A 26,381-nucleotide genomic window follows, 5' to 3' on the forward strand; every position below is an offset into this window, starting at 1 on the left:
AGTCCCTATGGGAAGGGAGGAGGTGGCAGAGAAATCAGGGACCCAGAAGGGAAAGTCGAAAAATGACAAAATGTTAAAGCTCATACTTCACCCAAGCAAGAAGGAGAACGGGCTCTAGGACAGACTTTTGCCAGCTTTTCAGGGCAGTAACAAGAAATATTTGCTACTTTAAAGTTATTTGCATTCTTTTCTTCTCATTCTTGCTATAACTGTATGATTTTTAGCCTCCCTAAAGATACATATACATATATATATATATATATATATATATATATATATATATATATATATATATATATGTGTGTGTGTGTGTGTGTGTGTGTGTGTGTGTGTGTCTGTGTGTGTGTGTGTAATTGGCTCATTTATTTTTCCACTCAGCCAAGGCATTTGTCAAATGGCTACAGTGTGTTCAATGCTGGGGGACCATAATGCACAAGACTGAGGCTTCATTGCTAATAAACTCACAGTTCTGATGGAGTGAGGTGGGGGAAAGAATCCCATCTGGAAAGACCCCTAATACCACAAATATTACAGAAGGACAGTAAATTAAAACAACGGTTTATATTTCATGTTTTCTCAGTGGTGGTGTCTGAAAACATGAGATATCTAATAGCCCGGCAACTTTAAGAGAGTCAGGGTTATCATTTCCACTTGACAGAAGAGAAAATTGGGCTAAGACATGCCAAATGGCTTGCCCAAGGCCAAGGATATGGGGATGGGTCCAGGGAGGGTCCAGGGCTTTCTTCATTAGGCCTTGAAAATGGGTAAAAATTTGAAAGGAAGGAAGTCAGGGATGAGCATTCTAGATAGAGAGCAGGATCAAAATCTAGGAGATCTAAAAATTATGGATTATTTATGAAAATCAAATTTCTACAGCACTAGAGTACATGTGGAATTGGGATGAGGGTGTTGGGTGGTAGAAAACAAAGAGGAGGTTGAACTATGAGGGTTATTCAATATATACAACTGACTCTAAATATTATTCTACAGCTTTTTTTTGAATGGGTTGGATCTTTATTTTCCCACATTTTAAAATTGATACATTATAATTGTACATAATGATTGGATTTGCTGTTACAGACTCATATAGACACAAAATATAACAATCTAATTTGGCCAATATCACTCTCCAGCACTTCCCCCTCCCTCCACTACTGACCCTCTATTTTAGGTCCATTTTCTCTACTGGGCTCCCTTTGATTTTTATGAGATCCGGCCCCCACCTTTTTTTTCCTCTTTTATCCTTTGGCTTTTGCATATGAGAGAAAACATATGACCCCTGCCCTTCAGACTTGACTTATTTTGCTTAACACGATGATCTCTAATTTCATCCATTTCCCTGCAAATGACATAATTTCATTTCTCTTTATGGCTGAATAAAATTCTGTTGTGAATACATACCACATTTTCTTTATTCATTTATCCACTGATAGAAACCTAGGCTGATTCCATAGTTCGGTTATTGTGAATGTATTCTACAGCTTTTTTAGGACAGGATATGAAGAAATCCATATTTTATTTCTTATTAGAGCTTTATTTGAGCTTTATTAGAGCTTTATGTACAAGTGTACCTTTCCCCCACAATGCTAGTATTTATTGTTGTTTTTATTCTTGATTGTTGCCACTCTAACTGGAGTGACATGAAATCTTAGGGTAGTTTTGATTTGCATTTCTCTGATTGCTAAAGATGTTAAACATTTTTTTTCATATATTTGTTGGCCATTTGTGTTTCTTCTCATGAGACATTTCTGTTTAGCTCTTTTATAGATTGGACCTGTGTGTGTGTGTGTGTGTGTGTGTGTGTGTTAAATTTTTGAGTTCTTTGTATATTCTGGATATTAATTCCCTATTGGAGGAATAGCTGTCCAAGATTTTCTCCCGTTCATTAGGCTCTCTCATCACGCTCTTATTTCCTTTGCTGTTTAGAAGCTTTTTAGTTTAATGATTCCACTTACTGACTCTTGGTTGCATTTTTCGCAATACCCATCAAAATACTAATGACATTCTTTACAGAATCAGAAAAAAATAATTCTTAAATTCATTGGGAAGAATAAGAGACCCAGAATAGCCAAAACAATACTAAGCAAGAAAAGCGAAGCAGGTGGCATCACAATACCTGATCTGAAATTATATTACAGAGCTGCAGTAACAAAACAGCATGGTATTGGCATCAAAAATAGACATGAAGACCAAGGGAGCAGAATAGATGACGTAGAGAAAAAACCCACATACCTATAGCTGTCTGTTGTTTGACAAAAGTGCCACAAATGTATCTTGGAGAAAAGACAGCCTTTTAAACAAATAGTGCTGGGAAAACTGGGTAGCTATATATATAAAAGTAAAATTAGACCTCTTTCTCTCATGTGCACAAAACTCAAATCTAAATGGATCAAAGACTTAGGAATTAGACCATAAAGTTTACAAGTGCTAGAAGAAAACATAGGGTCAACATTCCATCATATAGGTGCAGGCACTGACTTCCTTAATGAGAGCCCCAAAGCACAAGAAATGCAATATTCATATTTTAGAATTGTGCTGTGCAATATAGTAGCCTAGAGATTTGAGTCACCATATAAATTTGAATGATTGAAAAAACAGCAGCAATAGAATGGTGAAAGGAGTAGCTGTCCTAAACACTACTTTGTTAGGGAATGGTTAAGAGTGGGTTTCACTATGGTTATGCTTATAAGAATCCCTTTCAGGGAATATGGGCAATCTATTGGGAAGAATAGGGAGACAATATCACAGAAGTCCGTCTAAACACTATTCTTCTCTCCATGAGCATTCACCCCCCACCACCTGTCATAGTCACTTTCACCTTGACACTATGAACAGTTTTTTCAGGTAAATGTAAACGGTGATTTAGTATTTTAGGACATTTCCCATTTTTTAGTCTTTTCACTCTAATTCTGAATTCAAGGTAACATTGAGGAGGTGTGGAGGCACATTTCCTAAAACAAGCAGTGCAGGAAAGGGCTGGGTTTAAATCGAGTGACTTCTCACAACATCTCAGATTTGGTGTTCTGTGTTGGATGGGTTATTTTTCCTCATGGGTGTGGAGAGGGTGCTGCCAAGTGTGTCCACATGCTGTAGCTTAGAGAAAAGAAAGAAAAAAATACTTCCATTTCTGGAAACACATAAATGCTCAATTGTCCCATGTATAAATTTTAAGCTCCCAAGAATAGAATTCAAGGTCTTTATTGAGTTCCTCATTACCTTGTTCCATTACCTCTCACCACTATCTCTTCAGCCCATTTTCTGGAACGTGGCTGATTTTAGTATCTCATCCTGATGTGCCCATCAACCCTCATGCTTGTGATACCCTGCTATGGTTTGGATGTTGAACCGCCTCCAAAGATCCATATGTAAATGCTTCTTCGTCCCCAGGGTGGTGGTAGTGGGAAGTTCTGTGGACCTTTAGCAGATGGGGCCTAGTGGAATGTCCTTGGGTCATTGGGGGCATATCCTCACAGTGGATTGTGGGGCCCCAAGTGCTCCCTTGCTGTCCACTCCTGATTCGAGATGTAATTACTAGGTTGCTCCTGACATACACTCCTGCCATTAGGACCATGAGGCCATATGACAAAGTGCTCAATAGCCACCCAGGCATGGCTATTGAGCACTTTGTCATTTGGATTTTTAGCCTCTGAAACTGTAAGCTAAATAAACCTTTTCTCTCTTTGCAATTCAGCTGCCTGGTGTATTTTATTGTAGTAAATGGAGCTGACTAATACATATTTATCCTCCTTTCCAGTCAAATACAGAACCCCATATAGCTTTTTTACTCTCCCTATGTGACACCATTCAACTTTGTCTTAAGGAGGACTAAGACAATTAAGAGAGGGAAGACAACTTTACAAGCTTCATTTGGTTCTAATATTTAAGCAGAAACATACTTTCATCTTCTCTGTTCCTAAATTACTTAGCATCACCAAGTGAGTCCTACCTTCCAGTTAAGAGACATTCACTAGCAATCAGCAAATAAATCATTACTATTATCTTTTTTAAAAATGATATTTGTAACCAGGCATGGTGGTACACACCTGTAGTCTCACTACTCAGGAAACTGAGGCAGGAGCATTTCAAATTCAAGGCCAGCCTGGGCAATTCAGTGAGATCCCGTCTCAAAAAGTAAGTAAATAAAAAAGGCTTAAAAAAGTAAGTAAATAAAAAAGGCTTAAGGATATGATTCAATAGTAGAGGGCCTCAGGTTCAATCCTCAGTATTGCAACAACAATTGATGAGGAGATCTCCATTGGGTTGCAGGGAGTTGTGCAGTTTAATTCAACATCACACAGCTGGTGATATAATCCAGATGACAGCATGTTGAAAGGATTTGGAATAGATTCAAATGATTCTTCCATTTGGTCCCTGCTGTACAGAGCACTCTGAAAGATAAGCTAATGGCTTCTTTTGGCTCAGTCAAAAAGGTAGCTATGAATGTTGAAGGATGTTGGCTGTGGAATTCATGACTTTGGCAACGCTAAAATCATAACAAGTCCAGAAATTAATACCTGGAAAATTCCTGTTCGGTGGTATTAAAAAATATTTCAACTCTTACACTTGCACACCAAGTAGAATGATCTGTGTACAGGCCACATATAGAGGCAATGCTTTGATGATCTTATACTTCAAGTTAAGGTCTAAAAATTTCTATCTGTGAAAGTAACATAAATGGATTCTGAATTGTCTGACCTCAGCTAGGTACAGTGGTGCACACCTGTATCCCAGCTACTCTGGAGGCTGAGGCAGGGGGATCACAAGTTTGAGGCCAGCCTGGGCAACTTAGCAGATCCTGATTCAAAATAAAAATGTCTGGAGTTGTAGCTCAGTGGTAGAGCACTTGCCTAGCATGTCTGAGGCCCTGGGATCAATCCCCTATACAACAACAACAACAAAATCTTCTGACCCTCAGTTAATTTCCTGTGTCTGGAGAAGCTGATGTCAGCTCACCATGTGATACTCAATTTTTGCAATACAGTATGAACCTAGGAAAAAAGATAACAATGAGGATTTTAATTGTTAACATTTATTCAGTGTTATAGGCCACACTGTGCTGAGCACTTTACAGGTGTTAGCTAGTAAGGAGCTCTGTGCGGAGATACTATTATTGTTTCTATCCTACATATGGAGCAACAAAGGCTTAGAAAAGTCAAATTTCTGACCCAGGATGTGGCAACTAGGAAAATAACTGAGCCGGATTTAAACCTTATCTGACTCCAAGAGTCACATACGTTACCACTAAGATATCTGAAAAGATGGACTCCAATGCAATGTTTTTCTCCCATCTTACAGGAAGTAGAAAGAGTTATCCTGAATTTTGTCACTGTTTCCATAGTGACAATGTCATCTTCATGTGTTTGGCACTTTTTATAGTCCTTTCACATGCATTTTCTCTTTGGATCTTGGCAACAACTCAATGAGGAAGCTGGATAAAGGAATGGTTGTGCATTTTTGAACACCCTGTGTGTAATAGATGAATAAGCATCTGATATTCAGTAAGTACCTAATAAACTCCAGATGACAAACCAATAGAGGCATCTTTTTTCTGTTTAGTCAATACTCAGGATACTCGAAGTAATCATCCTGGATATGACATAGAGATGTGGGAAGCATGGGATTGGAAGTTTGCCTCTCTGGGACTAGGTTCTATCATAATTCACGACTCCAAGCCATCTGTGTCCACAGACCCTGCTACTCCATATTCACTTGTTTCAGTCAGTGCCCAGATTCTATTGCCACCTTAAGACATCTGTATTTCTCTAGCTCAGATCTTTCTATTTTCTCTGTTTTTAGAACATCTCTACCTAGATGTGCCACAGAAAATCAATGTCTAAAGTTGAGCTGAATTTATCACCTATGAACCCCATCTCATTGTTCTCCAGTTTTCCCCCTCCTTCCTCTCTACTGCCCTTTCCACCTTCCATTATCCAGCATGAAATAAGTAACAACAACAAGCAAGCCACGGGGCTAATGGGGACACAATTATATGCACCAACGGTTAATGTCTCAACTCACGGAGATGTGCATGGAGGAAAAGGACATAAATCAGTAAGCATGACTGTTGGGGAGATATTAAAAATGAATTTGTCAGGTTAGGCAGTTGGGGAGGTTTCTCTGAAATCTAAAGAAAGTAGGAGAGCACAGGTAGAAAGAAAAATCTGTGAACAGGGATCATGATGTGCAAAGACCTGTGACATGTATTAGAGTGGACAGATGGGGCTGTAGCACAAGTACTCCTGCTTGAAATCCTTATGACTTCCATCAGCTTTTAGAATAAAAGCAAAGTGCACAACAGGGTTTCATTTTCTTTTCCTTTTTCTTTCATCAGCCACCGAACTTTACATATGTTATTCCCTCCTCCTCCTCCTCCTCCTCCTCCTCCTCCTCCTCCTCCTCCTCCTCCTCCTCCTCCTCCTCCTCCTCCTCCTCCTCCTCCTCCTCCTCCTCCTCCTCTTCTTCTTCTTTTGTCTAGATTTCTTGAATATTTGTTATCTGGTAGACATTAAGCTAAGATCTCTTCATATTATCTAATTTAATCTTTATAACAATCATTAATTAAGGTAAACTATTATTTCCATTTTATAGGTGAGGTAATTGGGACAGTAAAGTTAAGCAACAAGTCAGAGTCAGAGTAACAACAGCCTGTTGGTGCTTGTTATGGATTGAATGTGTCTCTCCAAAATCCATATGGTGAAACCCTAACTCCCAAGGTGGTGATATTAGGGAATGGGGCCTTTAGAAGGTAATTACATCATGAGAGCAGAGCTCATATGAAAAGGATTAGTGCCTTTTTAAGAAGAGTTGGGAGAGCTGGCTACTTCTCTGTTCCCTCTCCCATGTGTGAATGCTGCAATAAGGGCCATGTTTGAGCCAGAAAATGGACCCTTATCAGACACCTAATCCACTAGCTCCTTAACCTCGGACTTCTCATCCTTCAAAGCAGTGAGAAGTGAGTGTTAACTATTTAAGCCATCCTGTCTGTGGCATTCTGAACCGACTAAGGCATAATACAGTGAGGTTTGGAAATACACCTGGCTGACTCAAGGAACTAAACGTGGAGCAAGGTCCAGTAAATTGTCCAGGTCATTTTAGAATAAAAGCAAAGTGCATTTTATTTTAGAATAAAAGCAAAGTGCACAACAGGGTTTCATTCCAGTTGGCCAGGACATGGGTGCAACCCCGGGTCCATCTGTCTCTGCAGGATTTCCTCCACAGGTCTGCTATGTCAGTGCCACTCTTACCACGGACCTTCCAAGTCAGTCTCTCTACTGAAAATCAGCCCTGATGGCACTACCGTATTCACTGTAGGGATTTAATAACTTATTTAAAAAGTCCACTTTTAATTTATTTTGATTTTTGAACATTATGGGGGAAAACTGTGATATACATTCTATGTATTTGTACCTTTATCCATTATTTCCTCAGGATACCTGGTACATGTCTTAGCTTATTTCCTGTTGCAGTAAAGGGATGCCACAGGAAATTTATAAAGGTTCATTCATCTTATTGTTATGGAGGCTGGAAATTTCAGGGTTGAGGGGCCACCTCTGATGCGGGCCTTCCTGCTGGCACTGTGTGTGGTGGATGTGTGTGGTACTGGGGATCAAGCCCACGCTGAGCAAGCACTCTACCACTGAGCTAGAAACAGATTTTATAATAGATCCACTCTGGAGATAACCCATTGATCCATTAAACCATTAGTACACTAACACATGAGTGGATTAATCCATTCACAAGGGCATAGCCCTAATGACGTTCTTAGAGTTTTCATCTTGTGAAATTTCATAACCGGGATGCGTCTTCAACCTGTGATCTGGTGAGGACATTCAAACCATAGCAGTAAGATGTTAGGCAGTTCTAGAAGTTCTGGTGCATTACTAATACTTGAGCTTTTAGTAGTGGATTCTGTTACCTTGCCTATTTGCTAGGGAAATATTTATGCTGTGTGTCAACAAAGAAAAACATGACTTTAAAAATATCCTCTGCATTTTCATTAATTTTTCTTGGTATACACAAAAGAAAAAAAGATGAAACCACTGTATCTCTTTTCCTTGGACCAAGCCCTCTTTTAAAGTACTGAATTTTGCGTGTAATACAACATTAGGCAGATAAATAGGACTACAAGTAGCAGAAAATAGGTGGCTTTTGATTTATTTAGTGTTTACTTTGTATCTTGAAACATTTTTCTCTAATACATCTGTATAAACATTCGTTTGTCTTATCAACTTTTTAATGCTAATAGAATTTTATGCCTAAAAGAATTTTGCTTACCAACGTGTCAGCTGCATTCCTGTATCTTCAGAGTTCTTTAGAGAACATGGACACACTTCACCTGTTCTGTGACAGAGAGAGTGGGATGCAGTAGACAAAGAACAGAATGATGTTTTTTTAACTCCCAAAGATTTAGAAATTCCACTGTGTTCTTGAAACTGTCCACTCTTACCAGGTGGATGGTTTTAATCGTTCCGAAATGGTTTTTTTTTTTTTTTTTTTTTTGACTCTGATGTAAAGTAGCCAACTGGAATATCAGCAGCAGAGTAACATTTAGTTCCATAACTGATGAGCTATTCAATGACTGTTCTGTCCATCATATAAGCCAAGATTTCTCTGTTGTCTGGAGAAGTGAGAAAAAAAAGTCGAGGGGGGGTGGCGAGGATATTTTCTCATAAATTTCAAAACCCTTTCATTGTCTCACTTAATTTTATGGCTTGCCTTATTTCTTAAAGACGTAATACTTTTAGGGATTAGATGAGTTTTGAAGAAAAAACTGCTCCAATTCCAGATTTTTTCATCCCCTGGAAAGGTAATGTTACAAAGAAGACCTTGTGCTAAGATTGTTGATTCCTTGTGCTAAGATTCCTCACCGAGACAGGGTTCAAATGTTTCTCTGCTGGCCTGGGGAAGTGAAGACTGAAAATATCCTTGGGATAGATGAAGTTTAACAGTAGGATAATTAGGGTGAGAAGCTGTAATGGAAGTCTTTTCTGTCATTCCTTCCTAGGATAGGGCGAAACATCCTGCAATACTGAAAACCAAAGGTGAAGATATACTGCCATCTCAGAAGCAACATTTTTTTTTTTTTATCTCAGTACACTCTTATATATGCCAGATAACACTTCTGGGCTTCGATTTCTCACATATTAAAAACAGGACTGAGAAATAGGATTTTGAAAATGTTTTCAAACTGAAAAACAAGACAGATTCTATATTTGAGTTTCAAAATTCAGAAACGAAGGCCAAGAAGTTCTTCTCATAAGAAAAACCATATTATTATGCTGGAAAGTTGTCAATAGGATAAACAGCTTGTACTCTACTACAGATTTTTTTTCTATTTCCTCTTGCCCCCAGCCATCAAAGACACATACACACTTTTTCTGTCTCTTTCTCATGCACCATTTAATACACTTTTATCCTAGTAAGTCAACAATGTTGGAAGAGAAAGGGATATAGGGAGATAGAAGCTAGAGATTCCTTGATCGTGGTATATAAATTGGGATTATAAGACCATCTGTTTCTTCTCTTTTCTGATCATTTTCTTATCATCAATTTTCTTCTCTGTATTCCCTTTCCACTCTTTCTGCTTTCAGAAACTGCATGTTGACTGAGAGTCTTAACTAGGAAAAAGCTTCTGGTTTTAGCCAAATCTCTCCATATCATTTTTCAACGCAGAAAGCTTTGGATTTTGGCCTAACTTGACCACAGTCTTCACCCACAGTTTAAGATTAAAGAGAACTTTGCTTTCTGCTGTCAGGGTCCCTCTGGAAACACCAAGATATAAAGTCTTAGCTGGTACTTGGACCTATTTTAACAAATCCAGGTCCCCCCACCCCTTTTACCTCCTTCTAGTAAAAGAAAAGTTGATGGGAATGATAAAGAGACAAGGACCACCTCAGGACACAGGATGAATAACTCAGAACCTACTATCATTAAGATCTTTCCTAACCCCATCCAGACTCTTTCAACAATGCTGGAATGTGCCCTTCTGCATCTCCTATTTTTATCAGATTGACCATAAAGACCACATGCAGGATTGCACCATGATGTCTCCAAGGATCTTCCACAAGGAAGAAATTCCTTTAAAAACAATCACCATACTCGTGACCAGAGAAAAAAATGCCAGACACTAGTGGAAAAACACCAGACCTTAGTCCACCCCCGCTGCTCAATAAAAACCAGTGCCTTCCTTTGTTCGGGGCCAGCCTGATTTCTCTCTCCATCAGCGCCATTCCCCTTCTCTCCCAGGTGAAGCTCTCTACATTTTCCCAGTTAAAGCCTTGATAGTATGTTTGTGTTCAAGAGACTCCATTTGGTTTTTACCATGAGTCAGATGTTCGATAATAGAATTATCGAACTTTTTGTTATGAATGATATATTGTTTTCACTGCAAAAGTTTTAGTTAAGTAAAACTTAACTAAAATATTGTTTTTTCCTTATCAATTTCTAGAAGTACTTTATATATTAAAGAGATTAGTCTTTTCTTATATGCATTAAAAATAAATAAAAAGAAAATATTGTTTTATAAAATAAGATAGACACTGGCGAATTAGTGTGTATACTATTTGAAATTCATATTAAGATACTTTAGAAAAATAAAGATACAGCAAAATATGGCAAAGTTAACCTAGGTGCCTTAGTTTGTTCAGACTACTAAAACAAAACACCATAAATGGGGTAGCTTATAAACAATGGGAATTTTTTTTCATAGTTCTGGAGTCTGGGAAGTCTATAATCAACTAATGGGCAGATTCAGTGTTTGGCAAAAGCCCAACTTTCTGGTTCTTGGAGGCTCCTTCTCATGACATCCCTACAGGTAGAAGGGACAAGGTGGCTCTCTGGGTCTTCTTTTACAAGGACACTAATCCTATCCTTGAGGTTGACATAACCATCTTCCAGTGGCCCTGCCCCTTAACACTGCCACATTGGGAATAAGTTTCAGCATAATAATTATGGGGGACAGAAACATTCAGACCATAGCGCTGAAGATGGGTATATGACATCCATTATTGCAATTTTTTTTTCTTTTCTATATGGCTGAAATGTTTCACACATGTAAAAAAAATAAAAAAATTATCCATCTTCATAAACAAGAAATCAAAGCGTATAGAATTATTCTGTACTCTCTTCCCTTAAATGAACTTGCTGGCTCTTCAAAACCGTGAAACTGGCTGGGCATGGTGGCGCATGCCTATAGTCGCAGTGGCTCCGGAGGCTGAGGCAGGAGAATCGTGAGTTCGAAGCCAGCCTCAGCAACTTAGTGAGGCCCTAAGCAACTCAGACCCTGTCTCTAAATAAAATACAAGGAAGGCTGGGAATATGGCTCACTTGGTATAAAAAAAAAAATGTGTAACTGAAGTTCTCTAAAGAAGCTGCATCTATGTTAAAACGTCTGCAGTCTGCCTTTGGCTCAGAAGAACATCATGATTGTGGGGAAATGTAATGATGCAGGTGAAAGCCAAAATTATCTTGGACTATCTTAGGCCCTTTAATAGCCATTTACTTCAACTTTGGTATCTGACCTAACATTCTCACAATTATTGGTAAACATCTTGGAATATACCCCTAAGCTTAGCAGATCTCCTGCCTCTACTAACCCTGGAGCTAAGAATACTGTGACATAACACCTTGTAAGGGGGTGGGGGTGTGCAGGGCAGACTCTACTTTAAAATTGCAAGATTTAAAGGAAGAACCAGTCATTGTCTCTGATCTAACTCCAGTTTGTTCTCTGTCCCAGCTTCCTGCAGGCAATCATCTCATTCTGGGATGGAAATGAACAGAAACTACTCCCCAAGCCCTGGTATCAGTAGGACAATCTGAAACCTATGGAAAGCTTGCTGTTATTTTACCATAGCTGGCCTACCTAATGCCCTCATTAATGTATTTGCCAAATGTATTGATTTATGACTTTGTGCTTTGGCTTTAAGTCATGCAACCTCTTTCCCAGTGCAACGCATCACTCAGGATAACGTGAATCCATGTTCCTGGGCCTTGGTCACCCATATTTTGTGTAGAATAAGCTATTTTCTTAAAAGCAGAGTTGTCAAAGATGGTGGAATGAGACAGACAACATTACTCTAGGTACATGTATGTTTACATGAATGGTGTGACCCTACTTCGTGTACAATCAGAGAAGTGAAAAATTCTGCTCCATTTGTGTACAATGAATCAAAGAGCATTCTGCTGTCATGTTTAACTGATTAGAACAAACAAACAAATAAATAAATAAAAGCCCCCCCAAACGTGGAGTTGTTATTTTAAGTCCATAAAATAGCAACATAGTTAAACTATCTTTACTATTTTCCTGGTTCCATTTATTTACTGGATCTGAAAGAAATGATCACTACCAAAACAACTTCAGTTTTACAGAGGCCTTGACTAAGAGTTGGAAGATAAATTAATTGGGGAGAAAAATAGAAACTTCTCTTCTATTTTGTTTTTTATCTTGACCTCTACAACTAAATCTAATACCCCTGCTGTTGGGGAGAGAAAAACACAAAGAAAGAAGGAAGGAGAGGCAGCTAACATCTCCCCCCCAGGTGATGATGAAGATGCAGCTCCGTGGACCACGCTGAACAGCAAGGCGGCATTCAAATACAATCAGTGAAAAGAGGAAAATTCTGAGATAGCCTCAACTGAATTAAAAAGGTTGGAAGATGGAGTGGAGGTGAGATGGAGAGGTTAAACAGTTCAGAAATTATAGGCAGAGAACAAAACACAATTTCACATTTTTTCCCCCAATCCTGGGGATTGAACCCAAGTGAACTCTACCATTGAGCTACATTCCCTACTCAGTTTTTGGTTGTTGTTATTTTGAGACAGTCTTACAAGTTGTGCAGTCTGTTCTTAAAACTTGTGATGATCCTGCCTCAATCTCCTGAGGCTGCACCATTGTGCCTGGCTTCACATTCTTAAATAGGAGTCAAAATTTGAAATCCCATCACACCCCTTAGGTGCCAACACATCCTGCTTACAGCCCCAAACAATGTAAAAGCAACAATGACTTCTGCTGATGGACTGCCCTGTTCTCCCCTGTTTTCATACACTGTCTCTTTTTATCTATAGTTCCTGTAGGTTCAATGTAAACAATTTATGCCTTCCTTCCCCACATCTTCATCATTTAAAAATGCCCTTAGGTCTGGTCCAGGACATGTGTCCAACTATTACCTAGATCTGCAGCTGATAGTTGTGGGAACTTTTCCTAAGACCTGGTCCTTTTTCTAGCTAGCATTTATTTATTTATTTTAAGCAAAACATTAATCTTGTTTTTTTTTTTTTTTTAAAAAAACATTTATTATTTAGTTGTAGGTGGATACAATACCTTTATTTAATTTTTATGTGGTGCTGAGGATCAAACCCAGTGCCTCACGCATGCTAGGTGAGCGTTTTTCCTCTGAGCAACAACCCCAGCCCCTATCTTGTTTTTTTTATTTGTTCTTTTCAGCTATACATGACAGTACAGTGTATTTTGACATACTATATATAACATGTATTTTATATATAATATTGTATATACATATTTGACATATATACACATATATATTCTAATTAGAATGCTATTCTTGTGGTCGTACATGATGTGGAGTTACACTGATCATATATAAGGATAGGATATTTATGTCCGATTCATTCTACTGTCTTTCCTATTACTATCCTCCCTCCCTTCCCTTCATTCCCCTTTGTCTAATCCAATGAACTCCTATTCTTCCCCCACCTCTACCCTCCCTTATTGTGGGTTAGCATCCACATTTCAGAGAGAACATTCAGCTTTGGTTTTTTGGGACTGGCTTATTTCACTTAGCATGATAGTCTCCAGTTCCATTCATTTACTGGCAAATGCCATGATTTCATTCCTTATGGATGAGTAATAGCTAATACTTATAACAACTCAATAAACTTTTATTTTAGAAATCCCTTCGTCTAAAGAGTTTTGGCTTAATATAGAATAGATACAGACTTTTCTGCAGGAAGGATTATATTTGAGGAAAATTGTTCATACTATATTTTCTTACTGTATAAAATTTGAATACTTAGCCTAAGTCAGGTATTCCCAGTGGGGAAACACTGCCCTTAAGGAAGAGAAAATTAATTTGTCAGTGACCAAAAAAGTTTACTCTTTATTTATGCAGCACAGATGCACATTCAGTGTTATAGGGTGAGGGCAAATGATCCTTTCTCACTCATTCTTTCGATCACACCAGAAAGATTTCAAACATGTTGCTCAGAATAATAGGCATGAGTTTATTAGATAAGGGGAAAAGAAAAAAGGAAACACTCCTAAGGCACAGAGTAGGTCCTCTCAGAGAGGAAAAGGATAGTGTACGCCTCCTGCCCTCCAGTTTTATTGGGGGCAGGTCCCAGGGAAGTTTCCTGGGAATCCTACTCAGGTCCACCTCTTGACTTTTGTCTTTTGACAGACAGCAGAATGACATCAGACTTTCAAGTTCCCTCTGTGCACAGTAAATATCCAGGGCAACTCTAGGTCATTTTAACCCATGACTATCTGTTCTATTTGGAATTTGTTCTTACAGATTTTATGGTAAGGGGGGAATTATCCTTCTATCCTTGAATACTGGAATATGATGCTCTTTGTAAGAGTCACAAAAGTATCCCCCCTTCAGGGTAACTTGTGTTCTTCTTATTGGCATTTTGGGCCTGAATTTCTCCTATAGATACAAGGTTGTTTGGTGGGGAATGTAACATATCCTATCAACTAAAGGCAGGCAGGGGTGCAGATACATTGTCTTTTAAAAGAAAGCAATGTGAGGGTCAGCTAGTGGACCCAGTTTATAGAATTATCCCTTTAACCTCATGTTCCTACTGTTTGTTTCTGTTACCAATCATTTCCCACCTTCCCCCATCAAAGGACTTGGAGTTTATTTTCTTTTAAGGTATTTGGGTGCCCATTTGATCTGGCTGCTTCATACTAAGAGAGGGAAAATTCAGGGGGAGCGACATGAATTCCTTGTTCTCCCAATTTAGTAAGTTGGTCATGGATGTTTAAGAATCAGAGCGTCTAGAGGTCCATGGTGGTCATTGGCCGGTGACTGGACAAGGTATACATAAGGCAGGGACCTTGCTAAAACAACAATAAACAAGACTACAAAGCATTTTTATTTTTTTCAAATAATCAATACAAAAACAATTAGTCAGTCTCTGAAAACCATGAAGATAGTAAGTCACTAAAGCTTAAGGCGGGGTCCAGCATGCCATTGATTTGTGAGTGGATGCCATTTGGAGCTTTAAAAATGTTAGCAGAGTTGTTAGAAATATATACACAGAATTTAGTTTTTAAATGGCACAGGTATCCCCTTAAGATACCCTTAACATACCTAATGCCATCTGATTTTGTAAAATAGTTTTTTATTTTTAAATTAGTGTTATTTTTTTTGTGTGTGTGTTTAGCAGAGGCATTCCTTTAGAGGTATCATGTAGGGTCCTCCTGGTGAAGTTAGTTAAGGCTTTTATGTACCACATTTCATCTTTTAGACTAATCTAAGGGATAAATATTGGGTCTACATAATTATACCAGCACAAAACAGAACAAGTATGCCTATGTAGGAAGTTAGGAAGATTTGTAGGTCTGTGAGTTCAGGCTCAAATTGACTCAGGCCAAACTTGAGACTCTGGCAGATTTTGTGTGTGTGTGTGTGGTGGGGGTGGGGGGATAGTTATTATCAGGCATTCCCACATAAGAACATTTCTTTTATAACCTCCAGATTTACTTACTTTTGGTAGGGTTGACACAAATGTACATCTCTCATAATCTAATCATTTAATCTCTAAATTTATCTGCATTGCCTTACAGAAGCTTCAAGGGGGACACCTTATATCCAAACCATAACACACCATATATACCACTAATTGTCAGAGAGATGCCAATCCAAACCACACTGAGACATCACCTCATTCAAATTAGAATGGATATTATAAAAAAGAAAATAAATAACAAATTCTGGCAAGAATGTTAAGAAAGGAGTACTATAATACACTGTTGGTAGAAACGTAAATTAGTAGAGACACTATGGAAAACAGTATGGAGGTTCTGAAAAAAGTTAAAAATAGAATGACTGTATGATCAAGCTACTGGGTATATATCCAAGTATGTCCTACTGCTGGGTATGTATCCAAAGGATATGGAATCAGTGCCAGGCCTGTTGGCATATGTCTGTAATTCCAGTTTTTCAAGAGACTGAGGCAGGAGGATTAAAAGTTCAAGGCCAACTTGGGCAATTTAGAGAGACCCTGTTTTAAAAAAAATAAAAGAACACTTGATATAACTCAGTGGAAAAATTACCCTGGGTTCAATCTTTAGTACCTAAATAAACATTTTAAAAAAAGAAATCAGTGTGTCAAAAAATGCCTGCACTCCTATGTTTTTGCAGCAATATTTACGATAACCAAGATATGACATCTACTTAAGTATCCATCAGCAGATGAATAGATAAAGGAAATGTGGAATATATACATAAAATAGAATACTCTTCAGCCAATAAAAGATAAAATCCTGCCATCTGCAAGAACACAGTGCTAGGGATCATAAGTTAAGTAAATAAGTCAGATGCATAAAGAAAAAAACACTGTATAATTTTGTTCATATGGAATCTGAAAACACTGAGATTACAGAAATTGAGAGTAGAATAATGGTTATCAGAGCCTGAGGAGAATCCATGGGGGGATGAGGAGGAGATTAGTTAGTGGTAAAAACATTTAAGCCAGATAGGATGAACAAGTTCTAGGGTATTAGTACACAAGGGGTAATCATAGTTAATAATATTGTAATATATGATTAAAAATGATTAGAAAGATTTTTGAATGTTCTCATATATAGAAATGATAAACATTTGAGATGATGGATTACAAATATTCTAAGTTATAATCATAATATGTTATGATAATAAGTTATAATAAGTTATAATATGTACCGAAGCATCACATTTTATCCCACAAATATGTGCAATTATTAGGCCAATTTAAAATAAGTTAAAAAATAAGTCAGAGTGTTTTTAAAACAACCAACAAGTAAAGCTCCAAGTTTTCTTTGTTGTTGTTGTTTTTGTTGCTGCTTGACTGTCTCACGACTCAAAAGTTGGTCCATTGTGAGATGGAGATGCCTAATCTCCCTTGGTTTAATGTAGAAGGATGGCATTTGCCATAGACTGGACATGTTTGTGTCTTTCTACAACGTCAGAATTTATCGCGTAAAACAGATTCACAAGCCACATCAATCTCATTGGCTTTAATTCATCAAAAACTCATGGTTCACTTGGTAATGGTTCATGACCAAGGTAATTGCAGGTGCTTTTATTCCATTCCAATCTTAATTACTAGTATCTGTAACACTCAAATCAAACTTTACACAATGATATATGTAAGTAACACAATGGCTAAAAAATAGTTAACAGTGCTCACAGGGTTTGAAGAAGCAGAACTGAAAGCAAAGGCAAAGAAGTGATACGGATGCAAGAGTCACTGCAGATGGCCAGACAAAGTAGAACCCAGTCAAGTGTGGAACTTCTCAAAGTATGGAATCGTTCAGGGATGGAGGCTATTCACCTACTTATGCACACTGAGCACATCCCAAAGACACACTTTTCATCACAACTGTGAGAACTACATTTGTGAGAGAAAAAATGACACTTTTGAAGTCCTCTGTGGTCACCTCTTCTCTGTAGGCAGTACTTGTGGTGGGAATTGCAGCAACTGAATTGGAAAATTAAATGCAATAGAGATAACTGGATCCTTGGGTGGCAAAGGCCAAGTAGCAGCACTTAACCACAAAAGGTAAGGTGACAGGTGTGGTTACCATGATAGACAGCAGAGTCGAAGCGGCAATCAGAATAGTCTTGCTTATATAGGCCATGGTATCGTTGCTTGATCATGGTGTTTCTGGAAATAAGCTAAGAATCTGACTAAATTATGATTTGATCTGTATAATCACAACATATCTAGGCCAAGTGAATAGAAGTCTAATATGAATCTTAAAAAGAGTCATAGCCCTTCAATCAATTCCCAGACTTGAGCCAGTTTACAGACCCACAACCCTTTGAATGAAGAGGAGTCTAAGTCCCCATGATGAGGAACCTCTATTCAATACCTAAGATTTATACTGTATATCTTTCTTCCAGTTTTCCCAAAAGTCTATGGCTTTTTGCCAGGGTAATTGTGTATTAGAAAAGGGAATTAATTAGCATTTGGGAAACTAATGGACATGGGACACTGGTTCTGCATTGACACTAATTCTACTGTGGTCTATCAAAAAAAGAGCAGGGTTTTATGGTGGTCAGTTGATCCATAGACAGAGTTTAGCTTAGGTCTATATTATAGTGGGACTAGTGAGCTTCACAACTCATCTTAAGGCTATTTCCCCAGTTCCAAAATGTATAATTGGAATGCATTTACCCAGTAGTTGGCAGAATCTCCTATTTGTTCTCTGACCTTTGGAGTAAACATTTAGGAAAGGTTAAATGGAAACCATTACAACTGCCCTACCTAGTAAATAGTAAACAAAAACATTACCACACTCCAGAAGGGATTACAATATTAGTGCTACCATGAAGAATTTGAAAAATGCAGAGGTAAGCATTCTTAACACAACCCCCATTCGATTTGCCTATTTGTTCTACACAGGAGACTGGTGTATGTTGAAAAATGATGGTGGATTGCCATAAGTTTAGTGGGGTGATAACTCCAATTGAAGCACCATATCACATGTGCTTTTATTGCTTAAGAAAATTAACACATTCCCTGGTATCTGAAAGGCAAATGATTTTTTTTTGTAAACTTAAAATAAAAAATACAGAGATGGATCTTCAAACAAAGGATTTATTTGGTGATAATAAATAAAAAGTAGAATTGCAATGGGAAACATATACACAGACCAGGATAGATTTCTGTATGTCTGAAGAACAAAAGAAAAGGTTAAGATTTTGCTGAGGTAAGAGGAGGAAAAGCTAGTTGTTTTGGAAGAAAGTTCATTGATGCTGGCAGTGAGTCACTGAGTCTGGAGATTTCTGTTTGCAAGTGTGGGTAGTTACTAGATCAGGCTTATAATCTTGGAGTAACAGTTAGACCTACTTTGGGTCTGGACTTGTGAGATGATTTTGGTAATGGCATATGCAATCTTAATGCTTTTATCCATGGCTTCTTGACTCCACTTTAGTTGAGTATGACATTAATGACTTCATTTTACATGAAAACCTTCACATTTCTCAATGTTTGTTAGCCAAGACCACAGGAAATTTCCTTTCAGCTGGCAAGGCCAGCAGTACACCTTCACTGCCATGCCTCAGGGAAATATTAACTCTCCAGCACTGCATTATAATGTAGTTCATAGAAATGTCGGTCATGTTCCCCTGCCACAAGATATTACATTGACCCATAACACTGATGACATTATGTTGATTGGAACTAATGAGCAAAAAAGTAGAAACTACTCTAACTTGTTTGTAATCCATTTGCCTATCCGAGGATGGGAAATAAATATGACCAAAATTTAGAGGCCTTTGACCTCAGTGAAATTTCTCGGGAACCAGTGTGGTGTGGGTATGTTGAGATGTCTTCTAAGGTGAATCCTACGCTGTTACATCTGGCCCCTCCTATAATCAAAAGAGAGGTGCAGTGCATAGTGGGCTTGTTCACATTTTGTAAGCAAATTGCTATCTATTTGGGTGTGTTGCTTTGGCCCATTTACCAAGTGATCTGAAAAGCTGCTCATTTTGAGTGAGCCTAGAGCAAGAGAAAGCTCTGTAAGAAGTTCAGGCACTGGGAAAGCTGGTCTGATGCTTGGGCCATATGACTGAGTAGATCTGTCAGTATTCAAAGTGTCATTGGTGATTGGGATGCTGTTTGAAAATGTTGGCAGGCTCCTATGGGTGAGTTGCAAAGCACGTCCTTAGGATTTTGGAGCAAAACCCTCTCATCCTCCATAGATAACTTAATTTTCTCTTCGAAAATGGCTCTTGATCTGCTGCTCTGCCTTCGTAGAGATTGAACACTTATCTGTGGATCAGCAAATTATCAGGCGATAATAACCTAATCTACTGATCATGAACTGGCTGTTATTTGACCCAGCAAGCCATAAATTTGAGGAGCAGAGAAGCACTCTCTCATTCCATGGCAGTAGTATATATGTTATTGGCTTGAGCAAGACCAGAAGGTACAAACAAGTTTCATGAAGTGTCCCCAAAAATACATATGGTCACCAGTCCTGCTATACTGTCTTCTCTCCCCTAACCCACACCTAGGGCACCTGGAGGAGTTACCTATGATCAGCTGACTGAGAAAAAGAAGAGTGGGACCTGGCTTACAGATGGTTTTGCATGCTAAGCAGACATCATCACAAAGTGGACAGCTATCACACTAGAGCTCCATTCAGGGTCACTCCTGAAAGCTAGTGGTGAAAGGAAATTATCTCATAGGATGTAACTTTAAAGTTATGATTGTTGTTCATTTTGCTTGGAAAGAGGAATGATCACATGTCATTATGTAATGATTCATGGGCTGTGGCCAATAGATTTGCTGGATAATCAGAGACTTGGAAAAGACATGATTGGAAAATTGATGACCAGATAATTTGGAGAAGAGTTATATGGATAGAACTGTGCATGGGGAAAAATTGTGAAGCTATGTAAATTCTCACCCAAGGTAACATAAGCAGAGGAGGATTTGGGCTCAAGAACAAAGTGGGTATTATGGTTTGGATCTGAAATGTCTCCCAAAAGCTCAAGGGTTGGACTCCAAGACATCAGCGTTCAGAGGTGAGGCCTCTGGGAGATGATTGGATCATAAAGGCTCTGACCTCATGAATAGACTAACCATGTACAGATTTAGAACTTAATGGAATATTGGGAGTTGGAAACTTAGGTGGTGGGGTCTAGTTAGAAGAAATAGGTTGTTGGGGGTGTGCCCTTAAAGTGTATATTTTGCTCTGCACAGTTCTCTCACGCTCTCTGCTTCCTGGCCATAATAAAGTGAGCAGCTTTGTTCTATCATGCTCTCCTCACCATGATGTTTACCTTGCCATGGTCCCAAAGCAATGGACCAAGCAACCATGGACTAAACATTCTGAATATGCAATTCAAAATAAATCTCTCATCCTTTTAAGTTGTTTTCTTCAGGCAATTTGTCACAGAAAAGGAAAGCTGACTAACACAGTGACCTTGGTGGCAGGGGTGGAAGTTACGTATGTGCCCAACAAAAGGACTTCCACTCAACAAGGCCAACCTGGTTATGACCACTATTTTGTGCACCATCTACTGGCAGCAGAGACCAACATAAAGTCCACCATTCCTTAGGGTGATCAGCCAGCTATCTGGTGGCAGGTTGATTATTTTGGATTGCTTCTGTGTGGAAAAGGCAGCATTATTTTCTTACTGGGATAGATACTGTAGATACAGGCTTGTCTTCCCTCATACAATGCTTTGCCAAAACCACCATCCATTTACTTAGAGAATGCTCCCACTCTGGTGGTATTCTGTATAACATTGCCTCTGATCAAGGAACTCACTTCACAGCAAAAGAAACGAGGCAATGTGCCCAGTCTCCTGGAATTCACTGGTTTTGTTATGTATGTTCTCAACTACCCTGAAGCAGCTGGCTGTATACAACAGAGGAATGGCCATTTAAAGATTCAGCGAGGTGGTAATGTCTTGAGGGATAGGGTCAAAGTTCTGTAGAAGGTTATCTAGGCTCTGAATCAGAATCCAATATATTTTGCTGCTTCTCCCATAGCTAGGATTTCTGGGTTCAGGAATCAAGGAATGAAGATGGAATTGACACCTCTCACTATCATCCCTAATGACCCATTAGCAAAAATTTCATTTCTCATTCCTGTGACTATAAGCTCTGCTGGACTAGAGGTCTTAGTTTCAGAGGGAGGAAAGCTTCCAACAGGAGATACAACAATAATTCCATCAATCTAGAAATTAAGAGTATCACCCAGCCACTGTGAGCTCCTCCTGCTTCTAAATCAACAATGAAGGGAGTTACTGTGCTGAATGGTGTAATTGATCTTGATCACCAATGGAAAACTGAACAACATGGAGGATGAAATGAATAAATGAAATGAATATGAAGAGCATGCCTGGAATACAGGAGATCCCTTAGGCTATGTCTTAATATCGCAATGCCTTATGACTAAGGACAATGGAAAACTACAACACAGTGTATTAAGCATTACTATTGCTCAGAGCTTTTGGAAATGAAGATTTACGTCACCCTAGCAGATAAAGAACCACACCAGCTGAAGGGCTTGCTGAAGGCAAAGGAAAATGTAGAATTGATAGTGGAAGAAGGTAGTTACAAATATTACCTATGACTCTGTGATTAGTTATAGAAATGAAGGATCTATTTGTCGTGAGTATTTTTCTTTATTTTGTTATGAATACACACACATACACATGTCAAATATCTTTGTTCTCTTTCCTCTCTTATTTCCTTGTATATGCTAGGCAAGTGCTTTACCACTGAACTACATGCCCAGCCCTGCATGTCTATTATCCTGTCAGGGCCATACTAGCTTGATTATTATAGCTTTGTAGTTATATTTCGAAATCAGATAATGTGAGTCATTCATGTTATGTGTTTTTTCTTTTGTTGTTGTTGTTCTTCAAGATTGTTTTGACTATTCTGGGTCCTTTGAATTCCTTATGAAATTTGGGTCAGTCTGACAATCTTTTCAAAAGCCAGTTGGGATTTTGTTAGGGATTATATTGCATTTGTGAGTCAATTTAGAGAGTACTACCACCTTGACAATATTAAGTTGTTTGACCCATAAACATGACACGTATTTCCATTTATTAAGATTTTAATGTCATTCAACAATGTTTTGTTGTTTTTAGTGTACAAGTCTTGAACTATTTTTGCTAATTTATAGCTAAATAACTTATTCTTTTTGATGCTCTTGTAAAAGGGATTATTTTCTTAATTCTGTCTTTAGAATTTTCTTTGCTAGTTTACAGAAATGCAATTGATTTTTTAAAAAATTTTGATTTTGTACTTTAATTTAACTTTGCATCCTGAAAACTTGATGTACTTTTTCTTGTTGGTTCTAACAGTTTTTTAGTGGATTCCTTAGGATTTTCTGTTTACAAGATATTCTTATCTGGAGCCAGTGTTACTTTTTCCTTTCCATTTGAGATGGTTTTTGTGTTTTTCTTGCCCAATTTCTAACTTCTAGTAACATGTTAAATAATAGTGGGAAAAGTAGACATCCTTTTCCTTTTTATTCCTGATTACAATATAACATTCAGTCTTTCACCTTTGAGTCTTTTTATGGGGCAGACAGCCCAGAAAACACATCAAGTCCCAATTTTGTCTGAATTAGAGAGTCTTTATTAGCTAGCTGCGACTGCTCCCCACAGAACTCAAACTGTCTCTGCAAGGAACAGCCCTAAATCTGAGCGTTTCCGAGGTATTTAAAGGCAAAACTCACAAACCCCACATCCGGGTTGACATAGCTGCAAGCAAGCAAGGGTACAGAAGCTGAATTGAGCAGATAGTGAAACAATGCAATGCCCATAATCATATTTTCATTCTGGGTACATTCAGTATTTCCCACGGGACTTTCCATAATCTTAAGCAGAAGGGAAACGCTAGTTGAATAAAAGTTAAAGAGTGGTTACTAACATCTAAACAATCACTGTCTGACAAGGTACATTGTCCCCCCAAAAATGGGAAGCAAAAGAGAACATTTTTACATTGTATAAGAATTTCCATTTTGTGTTGCCAAACATGCTAAGCTAAGCAACTATTGATAGGTAGAGAGGTGGGTGTTCCCATGGGAGAAGCATTTCTTATATGACATATAGTCTCAGGGTAAAATGGAGTCTGTTTGGTCATTGTCCATATAGCCTGTTCCATAAAATGTCTGATGTTAGCTTTGGCTCTTCTTTTCCTCCTCCTCCTCGTCCTTCTTTTTTGGCACTAAGAGTTGAACCTAGGGCTGCTCTACCATTGAGCTGCATATCTAGCTATTCTTATTTTTTTTATTTAAAAAATTTTTTTTTCTGACCCTCCTTGCCTGCATCTTTATCTTGTGATTATATCCAGCCCACCAGGATAATCAAGCCACTTTCCCATCTCCAGATACTTCACTTAATCACATCTGCAAAGTCCCTTGTGTCATAATGTAACATATTCATAAATTTTGGAAATTAGATTGTAAACTTCTTGGAGGAACCATTATTTAGCCTACCAAAAGTGCTATGATTTTTGGTTATAACTGCAAAGTTTGTCATTGCTTGGCTAATGGATAATTATTATTACTATCACTATTATTATTATTAGAGAAAAGAGATTGAACCCAGGGCACTTAACCACTGAGCCAAATCCTCAGCCATAATTTGTATTTTATTTAGAGACCGGTCTCACTCAGTCGCTGAGGGCCTCACTAAATTGCTGAAGCTGGCTTTGAACTGGTGATCCTCCTGAACCTTGGGAATTACAGGTGTGTGCTTACCTTGCCCGGCTTAATGAATTTTTGGTTCTCCTTAATCTTTTTATAATTTTTGGTTATGCAGAATAACCTGATTTTTTAAAAGAAAATATTTTGGTATTATTAAAAACTAAATAAGTCATTTGAAAATTATGTATCTGAAAATTTTAATGAAGCTCTGATTTGTTTTCCTAATGATCTTTTTCAGAGAAGCATGTGTGCTCTGATGTGTCTGGGCATTAATACATATTCAATAAACATATAAATGAATGAACCTGATGGTGGGGAGAAATAAATGGAGGAGGACTTGAATAACATTGAGTGATTATTTGGGGTAACTTTTTTCCTTTTTTGTCCCTAAAAATGAAAACATATTTTTAGGAGTCTGAAAACTTATGATATCTTTCAACGTTGTTTTCTTAGAAATAATCTGATAAAAATATGAAAATCATATTTATTTTTTCTTATATTATTTTTGTCTATGAAAAAAAGCTTATGCAAGTATGTTGATAGTCCTCTGTTGCTAAACATAAAAAGCATTAGCAACTCTAGAGAAAAGCCATGACATCTACTGAGAAAATGTTTAGGGTTTTCTTTCTTTCTTCTACTGCATTCCTATATTTCACACAGAAAAGTTTCATTTTTAATTTTTTTCTCAAAAATAGAAAGAGCAATAACTATTATATGTTATGATGCAGTATCTTAACAAAACAACACTTGTCAAATGAATCAGATCTGAAAATATTTGCCTTGTTTTATAAACAAGTGCATAGAACAAGTGATTGTTCTGGAAACAGAAGTTAAAAATCTATGGCTTATCTTCAGCATTTAATTTTAAAAGCAGAAATATGGATTGCTACAAATTGTAACTATTTTGAAAACATTTCCTTTTAGCCTTTAGAAGTAACTTATCCTGGGCACAGTGACACATCCCAGCAGCTCAAGAGGCTGAGGATTGCAAGTTCTAGGCTAGCCTTGGCAATTTAACGAGGCCCTAGGCAACTTAGTGAGACTTTGTCTTAAAATTTAAAAAAAAATAAATAAATGGGCTGGCGATGTGGCTTAGTGGTAAAGTGCATCTGTGTTCAATCCCTAAAACCCCTCCCTACAAAGAAGATAACTCACAAGCTAATTTTCAGGTTCACAGCATTAAAATCATTCTCTATTCCAGAAAGTATCAGTCTTGACTTTCAGTGTTAGGTCTAAACAGATGGAAAAGGAAGGAAGTTTTTGAAGTACGGTTGCTTTTAGCAACAAACCCCATGATTTCCTTTTAATTACTGAGGAGAGAAACAAAAAGAAAGAAACAAACTGAACAAAAAGTATAAAGTTTGATTGTAAATATTATGTAAATGAATAAAAAATAGCATCTCACCTATCGTGTTATTATAAATAATACCACCATTGAAGGCACATCTTGTCATTTGTTGTTTTCACATTCCCAAGAATTTTTTTTAACTTCAGATTTAGTTCAAAGTAAAAATTTAGGTTGGTCTAGTGTAGTGTATTTACTACCTCTTCTAAAAAGGCCTGCAACCAGCATTCGTTATAAACAGATTGATATTTGATTCTTTAAGAGTTTTTTTTATGTTTTTTTTTATTGGTTGTTCAAAACATTACAAAGCTCTTGACATATCATATTTCATACATTAGATTCAAGTGGGTTATGAACTCCCATTTTTACCCCAAATACAGATTGCAGAATCACATCGGTTACACATCCACATTTTTACATAATGCCATATTAGTAACTGTTGTATTCTACTACCTTTCCTATCCTCTACTATCCCCCCCCTCCCCTCCCATCTTCTCTCTCTACCCCATCTACTGTAATTCATTTCTCTCCTTGTTTTTTTTCCCATTCCCCTCATAACCTCTTATATGTAATTTTGTATAACAATGAGGGTCTCCTTCCATTTCCATGCAATTTCCCTTTTCTCTACCTTTC

This window comes from Marmota flaviventris, chromosome 8 (assembly GCF_047511675.1).
Source record: "Marmota flaviventris isolate mMarFla1 chromosome 8, mMarFla1.hap1, whole genome shotgun sequence".
Taxonomy (NCBI): domain Eukaryota; kingdom Metazoa; phylum Chordata; class Mammalia; order Rodentia; family Sciuridae; genus Marmota; species Marmota flaviventris.